Raw genomic sequence first — 20,676 nt, 5'->3', positions numbered from 1 at the left:
CAGGAGAACACAGCAGTACTGAACACACTGACTGCAAGGTTCGAAGGGGATCACAAGATGACAGCCATAAATACTCCCTGGAAAGAGGTTACCTACTAAAGGAGTGACAACTGAGTGAATCTGTAAGGGAAGGACGACCCACCTTCCTTATCTGAGTTTGAAGTGGACAATAGCCCGCGTAATTTAAAGACCATCCCTGTCTCCGCTACTCTCAGTGTTACTTTATGTTTACAGCGAATGGAGATACACCACTGGGCCTAATCTAACCACAAACTTTCAGAAGCATCCTCCCTCGCCGCTCCCTCCGGCCCCTTGGTTGGCAGCAAAAGAGAAAGTCAGATAAGTGGGAGGCAAGACAGAGGCCTGATGGGACATTTCTTGCCATAAGATGGAGGAGTCATATGAGCTGGATCACGGATGGTCTGTAGGAGCAAAGGTGGCCCCGGCTGACAGCCAGCAAGAAAATGAGACCCTTCGACCTACAGCTGAAAGGAGATTACCTCTGCCAACAACCTAAACAAGTTACAAGTGGATAATTCCCAGCAGCATCCCAGTGTGACCAGGCCAGTCCAACACCTTGACTTTGGTCCTGAAAGACCCTGAGCAGAGAAGCCAGCGTTCGGAACCCACCCAGACTGCTGACACTGCCCGTGAGATACAGACAGGAGCTCCTTATGCTGCTGAGCTTAGGAAGCTTTGCTATGAAGCAAAAGAAAAGCAATACAGGCAGGCAATATTACAGCTGTCCTTGTCCGTCACACGGCCAGGCCTGAGCAGTTGCTGACAGATAGCCTTCAGATTCAGGAGGACCAGGTGAGAACATCTGTGAACACTGCATCCAGCACTTCCATGACACTTCTCTCCATGCCTCTGCCACACACCAGGATCCACACGATGGCCCCAGGGACACGCACTGGGTTGTGGTGGATCGCCAAGGGGAAAGGCTCAGAACACTGGACAGTCTCCTTGCTTCACCTCACTCAGGGCGACAGGGTTGTTGTTCTTCATTGATTGTGGTTCTCTAAAATCTCCATCTTTTGTTAAGGTGAGAACTAGATTCAGATGTTCAAAAGTTTGGAGGATACAGATAAGTCAAAACACATGTACAATGGGCCCAGCACAGGACAGAGCCGATGCAGCAACCGTACAGTACAGAATCCAGTTGGGGGCCGTGGGGGCGGGGTGGGGGGTCGTGTGGCATGCACAACATGTACACTCTTACAACTTCTGAGCATAAGAGTCACACAGTTTGGGGGGAGGAGGTGCGGGATAGGGGGTTTGTGGAGGAGAAACCAGGAAGGGGGATAACATAAATAAATAAAATAACCAATTAAAAAATAACTAAAAAAAGAGTCACACAGTTCAACTATCGCAACACTGGGATGTAGAGACAGGAAGATCAGAATCTAATGTCATCCTCAGTTACATAGAAAATTTAAGGTCAGCCTGGATTACAGAAGATTGTTAAAAAAGAATAAGAAAGTCAATGTAAATAAGACAGATACTCACTATAGTCAGTTAATAATAAGTAGGACTGATTTATTAGGTAAGAGGAAAAAGTTAAGAGAAATAAAAACTAGAAAACAGGCAAAGCAATCTTTTTTTTTTTTTTTTTTTTTTACAGATACATGAATATGAATCTAAAAATCTAAATGAGTCAAGAGAAAACTCAATGGAAACAGTAAGACAGACAGACAGCTCAGCACACAACAACAACAGCAGCAATAACTAAACAAACCAAGCATAAATTAGACTATGAAGTGGCATCTTAAATCACTTTAAACAAAGATAAACTATCTAGAAATAAACAGTCAAGAAGGCGAGCTTTATATTAAGGGACCTTTGCCGTCTGACTGAAGGATGCTGAAGACACAGGAAGTGGGTACTCACCCTGCTCTCAGCTAGGAAGACACTAGGAAATACTTCCATTCTATCACCACATGATGGAAAGAGAAAACCAATCCCTTCAATGTGTCCTCTGACACACACCTGCACACATGCATACACACACACCTGCATACACACCTGTACACGTGCATGTACACACGCATGCGCAGAGCCTGAGTTGTGAAGTACTGGAGTGAAAGGCAGGTTCCCTTCTCTGGCTGTGCGGAGATCCCTGGAGGAAGACTTTTGGTGAGGCACAGACTAAGTGTTCTGGCTGGTTTGTGTGTCAACTTGACACAGGCTGGAGTTATCACAGAGAAAGGAGCTTCAGTTGGGGAAGTGCCTTCGTGAGATCTAGCTGTGGGGCATCTTCTCAATTAGTGATCAAGTGGGGAGGGCCCCTTGTGGGTGGTACCACCTTTTTGGGCTGGTGCTCTTGGGTTCTATAAGAGAGCAGGCTGAGCAAGCCAGGGGAAGCAATCCAGTAAGAAACATCCCTCCATGGCCTCTACATCAGCTCCTGCTTCCTGGCCTGCTTGAGTTCCAGTCCTGACTTCCTTTAGTGATGAACAGCTATGTGGAAGTGTAAGCTCAATAAACCCTTTCCTCCCCAGCTTGCTTCTTGGTCATGATGTTTGTGCAGGAATAGAAACCCTCACTAAGACACTGAGTCAGAGCTGAACTGAGCAGCAAAACCACAGGAAAGAGGATGGGTCCGAGGCCATGGGCGCAGGTGGGCGGAGCTGGGGCGAGGCGGGCCACGAGGAGGGGAGCGGAGTGTCTAGGCAGTAGACTGGGCTAGGAATTATTCTTGCTCATTTTCATAAGAAAAGCAGGAATATATTCATTTCTTGATAAATAAGGTTTATGTCACGTGCTCATCACCTAAGCAAGCAGTTCTAGAAAACCTGACTAGGGTGAGTGAAAGAAAGTTACAAATTTTCTTTGGATGTGTTAACATTTCACCGAAATGGGTTGGCAGGTGATAGCTTAATTTTTCTTTTAATATCACTCTCTGGTACTATTAAATTTTGGAAAACTATGATACAAAGCTGCTAATTGTATTAGTGGTTCTGAAGACTATGCTAAGGTTATTAAATAATGTGATTTTCTACATTCAAATTACCACTTTGACATTAATTTCCTAGCTAACTCCCCAAATTTCTGACTCATCAATAATATAATTAGAAGCCAATTCAGCTGGTGGCATATGGCTCTTGAGAGCTTGAGGCGGGCTTGAGCTACACAGTGAGATGTTTGCTTTAAAAAATCCTGCTCACCTGAAATGGTACAGGAGGGGTTTTAAACCGTCTGAGAGCCTTGAGGTTGGAATTCTATTCCAGGTTTGCTTTGCCCTGCTGCCGACTACCTGAGTGGCCCTGCGCACGGCCCTCTTCCGTCCCCAGCCTCTGCTTCCTCTCCTATAGAACACACACAGCAAGGCCTACTCCACAGTCACCGTGGGCTTGGGATATGTGTACGCAGACATAACACAGTGCACTGAGTGGCAAGTGCCTCTTCCCCTCCCTCAACAGAGTCCTAAGAGCATGACTGTGGCCCTCAGCTCTAGCTATTATGACTATACGGTATGATATGATATGATACGATATGATAGGATACAATGCTGCCTCACTCACCAACCATGAACTTCCTTTCTAACTTCTTTGTACAAGACTGTGTTCCTATTTGCAGGTTGTAATCAGATAAGGAAAGCTTAAAAAGACAAGACAAATCAAGTTGACTTATGGGATCGACTGAGGTGAGGGCATTAGAAAACAGACAGAAAACCAAAAGGGCATTGGCAGTGGCAGGGAGGAGAAGCCTCTGTATGAGGTGAGAGACAGGCTTACGCTTGGAACTGAGTTCACTAGCACGGGTCGATTGGGCATGCATCAAAGGGAATGTGTACCCACCCACCCAGCTTTGCTGGAGACACCTGTCTATCCCCTTCCCGTCTATCTTCTGTCTTGTGGGGGTGCAGACATGAGAGGCAGCAGGAACTGTGTATCCATGCAGTCAGCAGATATTGAACACCTTTATGTCCTAGGCCATGACCCTGTTACAAAGATACACAAGGAAAGGTGGCTCCTGCTTGGAAAGTAGTTTTAAAATAAAGGAAACACTACTTAAAAATCAGAAACAGAATATTAAAAACATTCCAAAGGAGGACAGTATTCAAGTACAGAGAAGCAACCTGACCTCTAAATCTCCGGGGGCAGGAAGGTTTGGAAGGGCGACAGACTGTCTGGGCTAAGCATTGTAATCTGGAGCTGGGTAGCAGGCTGGGGGGCAGTGCGCCATCCGCCCAGGACCTGCTCGCATGTCCAGAAGTGCGAGGGAAGCCAGAAAACGCAGAGCCATGCAGCCTGCTGGAGAGCAGCAGACCTTACACAGGACTCCAAATTATGAGGGTTCTGAAGGAGCCTATGTGTCAGATGACAGTGACACCACACTGCAGAATGGCAAAAAAAACAGTTTCAAAGGATGGTGAAGTTTATAGAAAGAAGAAAGAATGGGGTAGAGACATGGACAAAACCCCGTATCCTGCTCTTTCTCCACCACTTTCTTGCTCTTGTAGGCTTCTTGCTCTTGCTCTGTGGCCATGGAAGGAGGCTACAGGTTTCCACTCAGAGTAACGGGGCAGTTCTATGGCTGTCTGGGGCAGGAAGCATGTGTAAGACACTGGCCTTCCCTGCCTGGCCGTGTAGGCTCTGCTCTGACGCCCTGGGGAGGGCTGCTGAGGCTTCACTCAGAAGGAGACAGTTCCAGGTCTCAACAGGACAGGAGAGCCTTTGGGAGCCTGCAATGGACCCTGAGGGCCTCTGTGGAGCAGTCTCCCCTGAGCAGAGCTTGCAGCACAGGTGCCACGGCAGTGAGGGCCTGGTGAGGCTCATCTCCCTTGCAGGGACAGCCTACCCTCGTTGGCTCTTTGGTTTTATGGCTCTACAGACTTATTTCCTATGGTTTTGTCTACAGTCATCTAGCTGTAGCATGCACACAGCGAGGGACGCAGCGAGTAACTCGGAGACTTAATTCATCCCAGGCGTCCCAGCCCGTCGCCAGGCAGTTCTACCTGTTAAAAATATTACTTCTCTGGTGAGCAAAACATTTTCCCTGATTTCTAAATGTTAACCCAGAGCCTCATCCAGGTTTAATTTCCCTCCTCTTGGACAACCTTCCAGATATGAAGATGGCTATCTCCTTCCCTTGGAAATATTCTTATGTTTTCAATTAAGTAGAATAATGATTGCTTTAACATATACTTTGGAGCTTATCAATAACTTCCATTACAGTTTTACTCTATATCAGGTAAGTATTTATGAGGCTGTGATGACATAAAGGTCAACAGAGATGGGGTCCTGGATTCCCCAGCCATGCTGTGTTTTGTCTGTGAGAACAGTGGATGGTGCCAGCACTTACCCAGCCTCACTCATTCACGTCCCTTCCCGAGTCCTTGTCTACGCCAGGCACCAAGCAACACTGCCAGTCCTGGAACAAGCCTCGGCCTTCATCTCTTTACAGCACGCCTCTAACCATGCTATTCCATCAGCCTCAGAGAGCCTTCTAGTCCCTTCCATCCCCGGCTACCATGGGCGTCCTCATGGGACCTCGCTTTACAATGGGATGGTGTCTGGAGCTGGGCCTTGAGGAGGAATTAGGTCATGAGTGTTGGTCCCCTCAGGGTGGGAGAAGACAGATCATGTTTTCTTCCATGATGCTCTTGGCTAAGACACAACGAGAGGGCCACCTGCAAACCAGTAGAGCCCTCACCTACACTAAGCTTCCATATCATGAGAAACAGGCCACTACTCAGGCTATGATGCTTTTCTCAAGATAGCTCAAGCTAAGACACTGGGTGAAACAGCAGTTCAAACCTTACATGGAGATGGTTTTCCTGACTGAACCAGTGGGAGCGACCCGCATGATTAAAAACCAGCTTTCCACACACCAAGTGCTTTGCGATGTCCTTTATACTGTATCTAACTTACAGCTCATGAAAGCATCAAGGTTTTCTTCTGTTTGTTTTGAGATGACAGTACTGAAGGTTGGAAAGGTATACAGTGTCTAATAGATAGCTGAGAGGACATTCGGACCCTGGCTTACCTACTTCAAGCTGTGAATGTATAATGTTACTCACAAAAACTATGACTAACATCACAGAGGGACTAAATCTGGTCCATGAAGAACACTGCTCAGTTTCCCAAACAGACTGTTTTAGAAGGCAGTACATTTCTCACCAATTAGGGTTCTAGGAGAAAATGCAAAGACTGCTTCTAGGAACTTCTGCAGCATAGACACACAGGGCCAGCAGGGAGAGCTGGTCAGCGACTTGGGACAGCCACTCACTAGGCTTGGGTCTCTTTTTTGCAGCTGAGCACAACAAAGTAAGGCTCAATTTGGTAATTTGGTTAAAACAAAGAGGAAAAATTAAAAATTCACTGTAATTTCTTGTAACTTTAAAATATCATTTTTCTCCTCACTTCAGAGTTTTTGGGAGATTCTGGGCTAACACGACAGCCTGAAGCCATCTCCTGAAGCCTCCTGAAACCATACAAAACGTCAGTGATCATGTGTTCTTTTCTGTGCATTTTTAGAGAAAGTTTCAGTATTTCATACTTTCATTATTTCAAAGGACAGGTCAGCCGTATTTTAATATTTTTCTTCTGCATAGGTTGTATTCTTTTCTCTTGTTGGACCCTCGAGCTGCTTGATTCTAGTCATCTGAACTCTGATGCTCTTGATATCTTATAGGGTGTGATATTCTCTCTCTCCTCTCTCTCTCCTCTCTCTCTCTCTCTCTCTCTCTCTCTCTCTCTCTCTCTCTCTCTCTCTCTCTCTGTGTGTGTGTGTGTGTACATGTACTATATCTTGCCTGGGATTTGCTGAGTTTCTCGAGTCTATACTAAGTCTTTGAGAATAGAGGATCATAATGCATAAGGAGGACCAATTCAGTTTATCTTCACTAAAAGAGATGCTTTGTTGAGCCTACACCTGTAATCCAGCACTTGGGAAGAAGAGGCAGCAGGACTGCTGTAAGTTTGAGAACAGTCTGGGAAAGGGATTCTATTCAAAAAAAGAAAGAAAAAAAGGGAAGAGAAAAAGAAAGGAACCCAAGCCCCTAAGACAAAGCCAAACTAAATCCACAAGCCAAAGAAAGAATGTTCTTTTACATCCTTTACCATAACTGTAGAGCTATTTCAAAATCCATGGCCACCAATTCCAAGTGTTGGGTTATTTTTAGGGTGTTCTTCAATGCTTTTTCTTGAGAATGGTTCACAATTTCCTGCTTTGTTATCCATCAAATAGTTTTGGGTTATATCCTAGACAATGGGACATCACTGGCTCCTTAGTTTTGTTTAGCAGGCCATTACCTTGGCTAACCTCAAACTGCAAGCCCTGGTCTGGGTCGTGGGGCTTCTCCAGGTCTGGCCTGTAATTCATGAGTCAGTCAGGGATTTAGGCAGAGGCTGTACACAGCATGTGAGACCCCCTTAGTTCTCATCTTGATCTGTCTCCCTTCACTTCCCCAGGCTGTGCTCTCCAGAGATCTGTTCTCTGAGTTTAAGATTGAGAGACCAGAAATGTCCAGGAGAATTTCAGTGGCCCACCCACTTATAGACAGGGGCTTACACCCAGGCTAAAACCTGTCAAATAAGACCCCACCGTGTCCCATTCAGAGTTTTACTCCCCAGTAACAATTGCCCACTTCTGGTTATTCTCTGATGCCTTTAGGTGGTGTCTTTATTATACTTTCATTCATATTCATATTGTTTAATCTTCGGGTAGTTGATCTGACAAGAGCTTCTTATAACACCACCAGCAGAGTTGGTAAGAGGAGGTGATATGCACAAATATGGAGTTATCTAGACAGTATTACATGCAAATAACAAAGTCAGGAGAGAGAAAATAGCACCAAACATTACAAGCAGTAACTCACTTAGCAGAACTGAAACCACTGGATCTGAAGCGGAGCTGAAGGCAAGGTGAGCTACCCTCAAGACTCCCCGGAGCTGGTGGGCATCGGCTGTGGCTCTAGGTACTCTCTCTCCTCTCTCTCTCTCTCTCTCTCTCTCTCTCTCTGTGTGTGTGTGTGTGTGTGTGTGCATGGCCATGCATGTGTAGATGCATGTACAAGCAGCAGTCAGAGGTCAATGACGATTGTCTGCCTTAGCCGCTCTCCATTTTATTTATTGATTTTGAGACAGTCTCTCAGTGATCCTGGAGCTACTGATCAGGCTAGCTTTGCTGGCTACTGACCCTGGGATCTGCCTCTGCCTCTGTCTTCTCCCCATGCACTGGCTAACAGACTCATGCTGCTGGGCCTGGGTTTCTTACGTGGATTCTGGGCATTGGGTCTCATTGTTGCGCAGCAAGCACTGTACCCATGGAACTCCCTCCCTGTCTCCCAGGACTGCATGGAACGATGGCTCAACTGGATGACAACAGAAGACCGGCTGAGAAAGACACACAGTTACATCCCCAGGGCCGCACTCATTTTCCTGTCCTGACACAAGCACTAGCATCTTCTTCCTTGGAGCAGGAAAAATAAGGCAAACTGAGACCAAGGTCCTACTGAGACTTTTGAGAGACTTGCACATCATGTGCCCAGGTCCCAGCTTTCTCTCCCACTCCACTTCCATCACACAAGCAACTTCATGACAGAAGGATCCCTGACAAGTTAAGAGCAAAGGCCTGTGTAGGAAGACATCGGCTGTTCCTTAACTGAAGGGCCTCACAACTGAGAGCCCCATCTGTAATTATTGCCTCTTTTCTTTCTCACTTGCCCTCGCTCCATTTCTCAAAGCTCTGTATTATCTTCCTAGAGACACGGCAAGCTGAGGACATCTGTAAGGAGGAGGAGTGCTTTCAGATACAGGCAGGCCCGCCCTTCTCTTGGCAGGCTCTTCCTCTCAGGTTGAGTTTTCACCATGTCATGTTCAGGGATAACTCAGACTCAGGCATTAAGGAAGTTACTAGCACATACAGGACAACATACAGGCACATACAGGACAACAGTAGAAATATAAGAATATTAACATATTTGATTGATTGACGGGTTTTCAGCAAGGTCAGGGAGAGGTCTACACTGAGCCAGCCACCCCCCCCCCCCCAGTTCCTCTGTGTAGCCCTGGCTGTCCTGGGGCTTGCTCTGTGTAGCCCTGGCTGTCCTGGGGCTTGCTCTGTCTCCCAAGTTTTGGGATTAAGGTGTGCACATACCACCCGCTCTGGTTCTCAGTTTTAAGCAAGGGACAAATATGAACAGATCTGCGAGGCTGTTTGTTGTCCTTTCTCCTTATAAAAAGGCACTTAGCATGCAGGAGAGTATCTGAGGGGGGAAACTACCTAGCAGATACTCAAGAGTCTCTTACAAAAACCAAACCAAACCAGCAAACAAAACAGCAAGTGGGCAACTATGGTGGCACTGCCACGGTGTGACCAATGTCACCACTGGGTCATGTAAATGTCAAGTTCCACTTCAGCTTGGAGGGTAGCCCTGGACTGAACCATGCCTACTGTGGTAGCCAAGGAAGCCGCCATGTCTACCCAACTCTGAAATGGGAAAACAGAAAGATTACCCTGGCCAATCTTCATGAATGTTGTCAGGACCAAATCAAATAATACACAGAAAAATCTTTAGAGAAAGTATCCTGGGCCTCATTTAACTGCATGGCCTGGCAAGCTGTTTCATTTTCCTGAGCTTTAGGGAGTTCATGTGCAATGTGGGGTAACTCCGCCAGTTACAGGGGCCGCAGGAGTGAAGGGCCGCACCTGTCACTCAGGCATCCTGTCTGTTATCTACGACAGGACCCTCTCTGCTTACATTGGTTTTTGCAATACCGACTGGTTAGTAAGAGTCAATGAGAGTTCTGTCACAGAGAACACGGTGCAGGCAGGGTCCTGATAAGTCAAAATCCCTAAGGAGAAAAAGCAAAAACAGATTTAAAAAAAAAAAAAAAACCACATTATTGAGTGAGCACATCAGTCTTAGAACCAAACCTGTCAGCTGAAAATTTCCCAGGAAGCTCACAGAGGAATTCGCCAAGACTGTTTGACTTTCTCACTGGTATTCCTGTGTACCAGGCACAGTCACAAGCACACGTGCCAGAGGGTATGTGAGAGAGTGTGTGTGCACAAGGAGAAATGTTAGGACCCACTGAGGAAAAATAAATCTCTCACACATGAAATGGGGAAGCTGCAGAGACAGCACATCCCCGAGCGAGGCTGATGCCGTGGGCTACGCAAGCCAGGAATTTATGTCAGGGCTTCATGAAATGTTAGGCCCAAGGAAAGGAACCAAACAAGTCAAATTACATCAATGACAAGGTATGAGAAACTGGGCTGCCCCTCTGGGATGCAGGTCCTTGGCTATAAACAGTGATCCGAGGACTCAGATGACAGAATGCGCAGCGTGACACTGAAAACAAAGCCTTTCCCATCCCGCTGCAGAGCCCAGCCTGCTGCCATAGTCCAAGTCTTGTAGGTTTCTGCTTTTCTTCCTTTTTTTTTTTTTCCTGGGGTGAGTTCAGATCATTTCTAAATTAGCAATTTGTCTGTCTAGATTTTGTTAAGCCTGTTATGGTTATCATAAAATATGATCTTTCATATTTAAATCACTTCTGACCTTGGTAAAATATTGCTTTATATTAACTGGCTCTTGGGACCCTTTAATTTTATGAAACATGCACTTTAGTTTTTAAGAGTATGAAAGCAAAACTGGATATTCCTGGTCTACTACATCATGTTAACAAGCTAGCATAGATCTGGGAACACACAGAAAAAACATAGCAAATCTCCGCTGAATCAATTTCAAACAGGAAAGGATGCTGACAATTAAAAACAAAATATAGCCAGTACCTCAAATCCCCGCACAAGGAAAGGGGCCCTGAGTAGCTTCCTGGATTCACGGCTCCATGCCCAAGGCCATTCCAGGGAAGAAAGTTAGAGAAAGTTAGAGAAGTGAAGAACCATGGGAAATTCCAACACCCACAGTAGGGGGAGGGCACTGTTATGGATGTGATAACCAGTGTTGTGGAATATGTAGTGAAAGAACTAAAAACATGCAGGCTTGTGGTTCAAGACGTCTTAGATTGTAGGAGTACCAGGCCACAGTCTTCATCACAAATCCATAGCCAGGCGCCATGTTGCTTTTGTATTGTTTAAGCCAGGCCACACTCTTGGAGTCCTCTGGAACGCCTGTGCAGAGTGGATGTGGCTGGGCGGAAATGAAGGGTGCAGGCCATCGCCCAGGCGCGCCCGCTCTGGCATGTAGCAAGAGCTCCCAAAATGCTGAGAAACAGGTCACAAAGTGAACGAACCCAGAAATGGACTTGAAAACTGTGACAGAGTGCGGACTTTGAGATAGGACCACAGGCCCTGATGCTGAAGGATGACAAGGACGCCAGTGTCCTCACCAGTGACATGGCTGTCTGATGCATGCAGGCAGAACCTGCAGGCCGGCAGAACACCAGTCAGGGACCCCACAGGCCCTGAAAAGGAAAAGTTTGTTCTTTATTTTATATTTTTTTAATTTTAAGATCCGCTTCTGCTTTTGTATAATTACCTAAGCTAGATCACCACTCTCAAAGTACCACTAACAGCAAACAAGGACACTACTTCCTTCACCAAAAAATGCCCTCTATAAGCGAAAAACAGCAGCTCCTGAGCTGAGCAGTGTTTACCGACATTTACATCTGGAGTAAGTTTCTTATCCAACTGCAGATGGCACACTGACCTTCAGATCACACTGCCAGCTCAGACCCACTCCTGCGTCAATGGTATATAGTAAGAAAGACAGGCCTTAGTTATCTAAACTAACCACAGGCTAGGGGAGAGTGGGTACAGAAGGGAATATTTATTATGACTATGCTCTACACAGTTATATACTTCATTTAATGTCTTTTTGATATACATCCTCCTTTGTCTTTAAGATGACCGTGTTGGCTGTATTACCATTCTGAACTGAGGCTCAGAGGGCTTCTGTACTGCTGTAATGGTGACTGCAAGCATGGAAGCACAGCCCTCACACCTCCCAGTACAGAGTGTGCAGTGGCAGATGGTCTGGCTAAAGCTCTGGACCCGCAGTGCTCCAGGACCTCAGCCAATGACTAGTCAGTAGAGATGCTAGATAAGGCCTGTGGGACACAGGCGTCCTCCAGTGGGCAGCTGAGCTTGAGGGCTTCCTGTGAATTTGGATGGATCTTTCTCAGGGCTGATCAAAGCCTGAATCCTTCCTGACTTGTCCTGCGCTCTCCTCTCCCCTTCTATAGACATCCTATACCCTTTAGGCTTTCCCGCCCTTCCCACTCTCCTCCAAGAAACTGTTTTGATGTGTGCTCCACTCCTGGAGTCTGTTCTGACCGCCAGTCAGTGAAAGTGAATGCTAGCACTGGCCTGGGTAGTGACTTAGGAAGAGAGCACCAGTGGAGAGCCCTAGAGTGAGCCTGGGAGCGTTTCACAGTGGGGAAGCCCGGTACACAGGGCAAATGCAAAGCCTCTCTGGCCCCGCTCTCCTGCACCTGGGATAACATGCAGGACAAGGAGGCAAAGCTTGAGGTAATGTGTAACGTGCTGGAGGAGGGAGAAGGGCGCCAGCTAGCAGGTTTGCAGAGCTGTGGCTTCCTGGTATGCTGAGCTGCATGCACAGCTCTGAGAAGCAATAATCACAAAATCAAAGGTAGGCAGGTGTGCATAGCACAGACCGCGGTCCTTGATGGATTCCTCAAATGAGTCACAACTGAGCCGAGGGGCTTAAAAGGAGCTGATGGTAAAAACCCAAAGACATTGCCTGAACAGACACTGTGGTAAAGCTGATGCACTCGGGAAAATGTAACCACATATGGATCCCTGGGGCTGGAATCACAGGCAGTTGTAAGCCTCACTGACGTGGGTGCGATGAACCAAACTCAAGTCCTCTGCCAGAGCAGTGCGCACTGGTAACCACTGACTTCCCAGCCTCTAGACCGTTTCTCTTCTCGTCTTCCTTTTTAAAAGATAATGTATTACTTTTTATTTTATGTATATGAGTGTTTGCTTGCATGGATGTCTGTCTATGCACCACATATATACACAGCGTTCACAGAGGCTAGAAGAAGCTGTTGGGTCCCTTGGACCTGGACTTACAGATTGCTGTGAGCTGTCATGTGAGTGCTGGGAACAGAAACCGAGTCCTCCGCAAGAACAAGTGTTCTTAACCTGAGTCATCTCTGCAGCTTCTGCACTATTTTTCATAAGAAACTTTTGTACCACTCTGCCCATACCCAGAACTAGACTAGTACATTCAACGAATACTTTCTGGCTTCCGTGTCCAAGTACACAAACCTCTGAATATATTCTATGTTTCAGTTTAAAATCAGAATAGCAAGATATAAAGTATAGGGAAACTACGATAATACATTTGTTTGGAAAATGAATACACAAAGAATATGAATTAACTTTTAAAATAAACAAAACGAGGTATATCATAATGAAGGGGTAAAGAATCAAAATGCCAACATAATACGATGTCTCTGCTTCTTGCAGCTACATCTCACTAAATAGCTTAGACTGTGTCTAAAAGCCCCACATCCTCTTAGCCTCTTGCACTTGGTTATTAATGCCGCCTTTATGGAAATAAATAACAAAGCCCCCATGGAAGACAGAAAGTGCATTAGTGTGCATGTTATCTCTCCTGGTATGAATGTAATGGGCATCTTAATAAGGAGATATAAACTAATGTCACTGATTAGAACACGCATCCACTTACAGCACCTCACATCCTCCAGTGGGGCCTGACGGTCCTGTCTGAGTGGAATTACTATAAAGCAGATGATGAATTAGGGCAAGGGGCAGAGGGACACATAAATGTGCCTCAGAGACAAAGCAATTACATTCCAGGACATCACAAGCCCCAAGTCAATCCACAAGACAAGGCAGTGACTTGAGGCTGTCCTGACGATGTGGGATGCCCGCTGCTCAGCGCTGGCTGGGACTAAGACTTTGATTGCTGGGCCACAGGGTTCCTGTGAATAATCTGAAAGTAACATTTACATGTTTTGGCCTCTTTTAATCTCCAAAATGCCATGAAGTGATGTTTATCAGAGTTAAGACTCAGTCACATTCCGGTTGGATGATTTCATTCTCAGGGGACCTTGTCATTATGAGAGCATATTAAAAGAAAGTAAGGCTTCACAAGCCTTCCAGAAGAATCCTAAGTGACATTACAAATGAAGTCCAAAAAAAATTTTTTTTTTTTGGCTTAGCTATACAAAGTAATTTCCTTCTTGTGGTTAGCTTAGTGGTCAGAGTTCAGGCATCTTTGGATAGAGTGACCACCGCAATTAGTGTGTGACTGGCACAGAGGCAGGCCCTCCCACTCTCTTCTAATTAGCTTTGATTTCAGTGCTGAACACAGGGGAATGACCTGTGAGCAGCAAATGCCCACAGATTCATTTACCACCAGGGATTTGGGAAATTCCACACATTTGTAGGAATGCTGGAAAGACATCTGTCTAAAACCCAGTCTGCTCGTCTGTGGACAGCTTGCTTTATCACATATTCTTGAGATGTTCACAGATGCTGTTTCCAGTGTATCCCTCCATAATACAGAACTCCAAAAATACTCCACACAGATTTGCTTCAGTTATTTCTTTAAAATTTCTTTTCCACCAAAAATGAGCCCAAGCCTGCTTCCACACTAATACCACAGAAATACTATATGGTGATTAGGTATATAGAATACACATATAAAAGGCCACTCTGCCTACATAAGTGCTATTACTACCAATAAAAGCAGACACACTTACTTGTGGGGCTAAGATAATGAAGTGCTCTACTTCAAAATCCTTTTCCTTTTGGGGTACATGACAATAAAACGATGCCTTTCATCATGGCAAATGGCAGCTTCAGACCAGACAAGTATTCAGCCGACAGTGCCACATGTACCCTTTCACTGCTTTATACAGACAAGCACATAACATACGGCATGCAGCTTACAGGGTGAGGATGATAAGGCACACGCTGTGCAGCCACGGCTCAGGCTACAGAAAGAGCTCACTGGGTCCCACAGGGTCCTCAGGAACCGCTTTCTGTGCTAATTCCTCCCCTTTCCCACTGGTAATCCAGCCTCAATGTGATGTATACTTCAACCTAAACAGCACTGCTGACCCTTGTCTGGTTTGAACTGCACACTGCAGCGATCTCTTACTACCATCCCATGTGCTTTGCATCTCAGCATTCAATGTCCTACATTGCCATGGTTCTGTGGTGGCACAGTATTCCATATATAAACACCCGTGATTAGTGATGGACACATTACTGATGGATTTCAGCCTGTCTTTAGTCTTTCGCTAATATGAATACTGTTGCTATAAACACTCTCATATACAGATGTTCAACTTCCCTGGACAGAGCCAAATTATTATTTTTATTCTTTTTAAGACAGGGTTTCATGTCTCCCAGGTTGGACTCAAACGTGCTCTGTTAGCCAAGGAGAAACCTGACTTTCTGATTCTCCTGCCTCTACCTCAAATGCTGGGATTACAGACTTGCTACAGCATGCCAGACTTATTCTGTGCTAGCAATGTCATCAGCCACTTGGATTAGTTTCTAAATGATCCTTTTCCTATACCATCATGGAGAGATGTCTTAGCAGTTAAGAACAGTAGCCATTCACCCCAACAATATAGGTTCAATTCCCAGCATCTGCACTACAAGGCAGCTCACAACTCCAATTCTAGGGCATCTGACACCCTCTTCTGGTATTCATGAGCACTGTATGCTTGTGGTATATAGGTATACATACAGGCAAAATATTCATATGCATTTAAAAAATTAAAGAGTAACCTATTTTTATTTTGTGTTTGTATATGAGTGTGTGTGCATGTGCGTGTGCTCCTATGTGTGTGTGTGTGGGGGGGGGGGGGTTAAAATCATGTATGCGCTCCCAAACCAGGGAGGAGGTATAGTAGTTCGGAAATGAAGAGTATTTATTCCAGTTCCCTTGTTGGGCATAATCCTGGGCTTAGAGGCACTGAGACTCATCGGTGTCACCATGAGGAAGAGACATATTGCATCGGCTGGTCAGTTAGATTCAACTGTGAGATGAGAGCACATCTAGAGCTCGAGGCCCTAGGCTGCCTTGCAGGGCACTCTGGGAACACAACAGGACTGTCCCCTGTAAAACTAAACACAATGGGATAAAGATTGAGAACTTTAGAGAAGTTTTAAAAAACCAAAACCACTACATGGCACAACAGAGACTATGAGCCCTGTCACATAAAAACATGGGACTCCAGCTTGGAGAGAATTTCCTTATATGAGGTCCAGTCAAAGTCACAACACTGACCAGGAATGAACCCAGGTCCCCTTAAATTTGTGTTCCTAGCCACATATACTGACCCAAATCAAGCCAGCCCAGGGTATAGTGCTATACGTCAGAAGGCAGAAAAAAAATGCCGTTATCTTTTTAATTCTGTTATGAACTAATGAGTCCTAGAGAATAAGGGACAGCTCTTTGAAGTGGGTGGGTGGCCTTCGGTGGTCTTGGCATGCTGTCCCCTGATGCTGGGGGCCACAGTGGTGAGCCCTGCAGAAGGAACCCTGTGCTCCAGTTCCCTGTCACTAACTAGCATTTCTACCATTTTGAGAATGTAAAAGTCAGAAGGCCTCAGTTGTAATTCAAAGAAATTAAAGCTAATTTTACACACTCAGTTATTCAGGTGTGCTGGAGCCCGGTTATTTCTGACTTTTACATTGAGTGTGACATGCAAAGCTTGGTCTGCTGTGCTCCGTCCCTTCAGTGCCCATTCTCCTCATGTTTTCATCTAAGCAGTTCGTAGATTTTGCTTTAGTATATGCCATCAACCCCCAGGTGACTGTCAGTCATTATGTAGCCCAGGCTAGCCTAAAATTCACAACTCTCTTGCCTCAGTCTCCTGCACATCAAATTTTAGGTTCGGTCCTAAACAGCCTGACTTAATTTCTCACAAGTTAAAAATATAGTTTATTAATAGTGAATAGAAAATACACTGCTAAAATTTTTTTAAGGAGAATCCTAGAGCCATTTCCAGGAAGTGTGAGTTGAGTGAATGGCTTCAGCCTTCTGCTGGAGGGGGCTGACACACTGCAGGCAGCTAGCATGGGGAAGAGGTAAACACAGGCTGGCATAATTCAAAACTTCAGCAGATTCCACATGTAAGTTACAAGGCATAGGTATTAATTCAACACAACATTTTGGGGACTCTAAATAGCCTGGCTATAATCTTTTTTAAAAGTATTCTTTATTATTTTCTTTCTTTCTTTTCTTTCCTTCCTTCCTTCCTTCCTTCCTTCCTTCCTTCCTTCCTTCCTTCCTTCCTTCCCTCCTTCCCTCCTTCCTTCCTTCCTTCCTTCCCTCCTTCCTTCCTTCCCCTTTCTTCCTTCTCCTCCTCTTCTTCGACAGGTACTTATAACCCACGCTGGCCTTGAATTTAGAAAGATCATACTGTCCTAGATTCCCAAGTGTTGGCATTACAGGTGTGAGTTACTATGCCTGGCCTAGGTATTTATTCTAGCACATATGCAAATATTTCAGTGGAAGAATAAAGTAATATTGGAAATGAGCTAAATGTCCACTAATAAAGAAACTGTTAAATGATTTGTTCTATGCAAACTTCAGGACAACCTTTACATAGCTCTACTTACCAACAGAAACTGTATTCACAATATACTTAAATGGAAAAAAGCAGAAAGGACAACAGAGTGCACACCTAAAACTATTCATTTTAAATTGTATCTATTCTAGCTGTGTGCTCTGAACACCTCAAGCTCAGGAGCTCCAGGCCAGTCTGATCTATACAGATGTGAGCTGTGTCTCGGCTGTTTTGAAAGGCAAGCCCTCTGTATCAGACTGCCCAGGCCAGGTGCCAGGAGCGTGGCAGTTACCACTTAAGCTATTACTCTCTATAAACTGCAAGCTACACATTCACACAAAGCACTGCTTTGAAGACACCCCACTTTTTCCTACCTTAAGTGGAGTCTGGCAACACAGCCCAGGCTTGCCCTGAAATCTCCATTCTCCTGTCTCAGCCTTCTGGGTGCTGGGATTGTAGGAGTGGACTACCATGCCAGCTACATGCTTAACCATTCAGCTATGCGGCCTCTGAATTAGTTAATTTTAATCTAATTTTTTGGCTGTTTACTTGATAAATTTACATTAATAAGGATACTAATTTTATTATCATTGGAAACTCAAGCTTATAAATTTTAAAATGTTCTTCTTTAATGAGTACCAGAATTCAGATATATCATTTTTTTGGAGTTTATTTCTTCAAATACCTTATGTCTAAGCTATTCTGGTCAGTTTGATGCCAACTAAAATCAGACCAAATTCATTTTTCATATGGTTCATAATTCATTTCATAAGGCTCAATCAATCACAAAAAATATAGTTAGGATTCCTATCTCTGAACCAAGCACTAGCCTCACAGCTGAGATGCATTCTTTGCATAGCTGCTCCCCCACCCCTAGCGGGTGTCACTGCTGGTGGTGCTTTGAAAAGCCAACTTCATAGAGTAAGGCTAGTGTGATAGGGTAGAGGAGGGGATGTTACAGATGCTAAGCTGATCAAGATGCTACAACTATACCTTAGCTCCCAACCAGAGGAAAAAGGGAAAGGTCTTTGCTTCTAGAGTGCTGGAATTGAAAGTGTACTCCTCCACTGTCTGGCTTTGTAATGTCTGTGGCTGTCAGCTAGAAACAAAGTAGCAAGCATAGTCGCTGCTCTCACAGCAGGCTGCACAGGCTCGCCATGCCTTTGCTCACCTAACAGACCTGTGATCGAGCACAAAGAGTTCTGTGCGCAGAGGTCCAGCTTATCCAACAGTGAAGCGAGTAGAACGATACACCAACACTTATAGAGCTTTTGCAGTCAACTAAATAAGTTATTATGTAAATAAACGGAACAATTACTTACTAATAATTTATCTTAAAAGGGGGCTTTATCTAAAATATGCCAAGTTCTCTTCCAATTCAATAGTAAAGACAACCCAACTTAAACGTGAGCAAAGGTCTGCATAGGCACGTCTCCAAAGCAGACACATAGACAACAGGCGTGCATTGAAATGATGCCGACACCTTGGCCAGGAGAAAACTCAAACCAAAACAGTGTGATAAGCACTCACAGCTAGTGGGAAGGCTATACCCAAAAAGACAGAAAATACGAGGCCAGACTGGTCTCCAGAGCGAATTCCAGCCATGACTACACAGAAAGACCCTGGCTTGAAAAACAAAAAAGGATAGAAAATCACAAGTGTTGGCAGACATGCAGAGAAATTAGAAACCTGGTACAGTCCTGGCAGGAATGTAAAATGGCATAGACATCAAAATGTCTGACGATTATTCAAAACATTTAACACAGGGAGGCATAACTTAGTAGTTAGGTGATTGCTTAGCATGTATTAGGTCCTGGGCTTCATCCTGAATACAGATTAAAAAAAGAAAGAAAGAAAAAGAAATAAAAGAAAGGGAAAGGAAAAGATCAAACACAATTATATGGCTCTGCAATTCTGTCAGATATATACTTGAGGATAATGAACGAATGTGCACTTAAACTTACATAGGATGTTCACAGCAACAATACTATAATAAATGTGTGTGTGTGTGTGTGTGTGTGTGTGTGATATCTCAGTGCGTGGGGAAGGTTTGAGTGTTTGGGGATCCTTGGGCTTGCTGACCAGCCAGTCTAAAGAAACGGTGAGCTGTTCCAGGTCCAGTGAGAGACTTGGTCTCACAAGCCCAGGGGGAGAGCGATGGGGACACCCAGCACCAACATGGCCTCCGCATGCATGTGAACGGGTGGCTACAGCAACACGCAAGGCTACTGCATATATACTCTAAGTGGGTGAGTTATAAGGTGTGTCAATTACATCTTAGTAAGGTCTTTTTAAGAACGTTAAATATGAACTTTCACTACATTGTTGCCAAATTTTTGTTGGCAGCATGGGGGAACATTTTGACTATGAAAATATCCTTGGAGCGCTGGGGTTGCAGTTCACGGTGGCGTGCTCAGCAAGTGTGTGTGAGGCCCTGTGTTCAGTCCCCAGGACTAGGGAAGAAAAAATAGTCTTTGGACCATGCACTCCTAAGAATTGCAATACAGAATGCATGTTCTCCCTGGGTCATATATATTGAACTGTATGTTGGCGCAGCATTTGTGGATTTGTGTTGCTGAAGGGTGGGCACTGGTCCCTCTAAACAGCCGTGAACTTTGGGCACCAGGAACAGAGAGTGGTAGAAATTCCTGGGGCCTGCGCATGTTCTCCTAGGTCAGGACTTCTTTAAAAGGAGAAGGTGCTTTCACTTTCTGTGAAGCCTTAAAATAACATGCAGGGCAGAGCAGGAGGGAGTCCAGGCTTTAGAACATATGCTGCTGCAGTGAGTATGCCCTCAGCTTTTAACTGTTGTTTTACTTAAGCCTTGGCACCCAAGTAAAAGTCTACGTGTAATTCACAGAATGGCCTACATTTAAAAAAAAAAAAAAAAAAAAAGACTATTCACCAAGCTAGGGGGAATCCTTAATCTCTACTCTTTTTGTCAATGTGACAGGTCTGGGAAGCCACAGAAATGAGCACACAGGCAGCTCCATCTGGAAAGTACGCAGGTATGAAATGGGCTATAGGGCTGACGTCATACCAAAGCCCAGAGAGATGCTGGTGAGTTCACAGAGAGCTGCTGACCTTTGCCCTAGGCTGGGCTGTATTGCCGGAGCCACAACACTAGTTCTGGTCTTATACAAAGATCGACATCTAGGGGCTGATGGATAGATCTTGTTTT

At 45.1% G+C, this 20,676-nt stretch overlaps 1 protein-coding gene across 3 annotated transcripts in view; it reads right to left on the bottom strand.

Moving 5' to 3' along the window:
- Positions 1 to 20,676, bottom strand: part of Uvrag (UV radiation resistance associated) — a 257,422-nt gene that overhangs the window by 29,857 nt on the left and 206,889 nt on the right. The gene's annotated exons all lie outside the window — the stretch shown is intronic.

This window comes from Apodemus sylvaticus, chromosome 1 (assembly GCF_947179515.1).
Source record: "Apodemus sylvaticus chromosome 1, mApoSyl1.1, whole genome shotgun sequence".
Taxonomy (NCBI): Eukaryota; Metazoa; Chordata; class Mammalia; order Rodentia; family Muridae; genus Apodemus; species Apodemus sylvaticus.
Note: the sequence above shows the minus strand (reverse complement) of the source record. Positions and strands in the feature narration are given on the sequence as shown.